The sequence below is a fragment of the Mastomys coucha genome, unplaced genomic scaffold (genome assembly GCF_008632895.1).
Source record: "Mastomys coucha isolate ucsf_1 unplaced genomic scaffold, UCSF_Mcou_1 pScaffold13, whole genome shotgun sequence".
Lineage (NCBI taxonomy): Eukaryota > Metazoa > Chordata > Mammalia > Rodentia > Muridae > Mastomys > Mastomys coucha.
The window spans coordinates 38,412,617-38,414,246 of NW_022196895.1; positions in this window are offsets into that span (position 1 = coordinate 38,412,617).

Consider the following 1,630-nt stretch of genomic DNA (forward strand, 5'->3'; position numbering starts at 1 on the left):
TTGTTCGTCCTAAGTCTTATTCTTATTTTTGATGTCATTGACTGACACTTGTCCTGGAGTAACCTACTCTAGCCATTGCTAGAGTTATGCATGCGTGCGTGGACACACACACATACACACACACACACACACACACATACTTTTTTTTTGCTTATACAGGCACCCATACAGAATACCAACAACACAGGATTAAAATAAAAGAAACCTAGACGTGGAGACATATTTTTACAATGGAATACAAGAGGCTACTAAAAGAGTAAGCAAGAGCCCTATGGGCTGAGGTGGCATGCCCATGGTCACCCCTGCCATCACTAGGGGTGGCAGCTATCACTAACACTTTGCGCATCCATTTTCCCCTCCTAAACAACCTTATGATTTGCCACTAATTGTTTTCCTGCGAATGTAGGCAAAACCCATCTGTAACGTTCCCACTCAGCTTGAGCTGAATTGGACAGTGGATGCCTGTGCTCTGCCGGGCTCTCCTGTCCATCTGAAACCCCCTGGGATCACTTGGAGGGCAAGGTGCACAGCTGAAAATAGGAAGTTGCCAAACCAAGTACGCAGACAAACATTTCCACCTAGGAAGCAGAGCAGAGCATCAGAAGTTCGGGGTCACTCTCAGCTACCCAGCAAATTCAAAACCAGCCCGGGCTATGAGACTCCTAGCTCTTCCCCGCAAAAGGTCAAGTTACAATGTGATATTCTGAAACCATGGATGTGATGTCAATTCAACAATCCCACCTACCCCCAACCCCCAGTGTTCTAAGGCAGAACAGTTCCTTTTGGTGGTCTAGACAAGCCCAAGCGTTTGCTCTATTTATAGACTTTAGCTGGTTCTTAAGAAGCTTATGATGGGAACTTCTTTAAATTAATGTTATTTACCTGCTAGGATATAAATGCTAAAAGGATGTGGTCTACATTATGGACGAGGGCTCTGTAAAATGCGATATTAGAAAATGGAAATTTTACGAGTTCTGGGAAGAGAAATAGGTGATGAGAGTGAAATGGGAAAATTTTTTATTTTCACTGCTTTGTTAGAATTTAGTAATTCTAATTAGAATTCTAATTAGCATTAGTGTTTTCTTTTTAAATTATGAATAACAGAACTAAGGTCTTCTAAAGGAATGGTCCTTCCTGTTGGAGTTGAGGAATTAGAGTCATAGAATTCCAACCACAGGTACAGAAGGCTGTCAAATCCTTTCGAGAAGGGGGTGTGAAGCAATCTTTCTTGGGTGGATGGTTCACCTCCCTGGAGACCTTGAGGAGCACGGTGGTATAATTTGTGGAGACCTCAACAGGCCTTGCTCTTGGACGGTCCTCACCATCATGGTGAATGTGGCCTCTTAAATGAAGGCAGTAATAGTTCCTACCCTCACAGGACTGTGGGAGGGAAGGCAGGGAGAAGTGTTGGTGACATCTATGGTTCCTTCTTCATTGGCATTGGCATTAGCATCTCAGACAAGTATAGCTGTGGGAGAATTGTCGAGTTGTAAGGGACAAAAGAGGTCCTGATGCCCAAGAAGAGACAAGACTCACTCACCCACCCCAGGACTCCCCTAAGTCATAAGATGCCCAGCTTATCTTTTGCCTATTTGTTTTGTTTCATGGTTTTGCTTTTAGACGGGGGGGG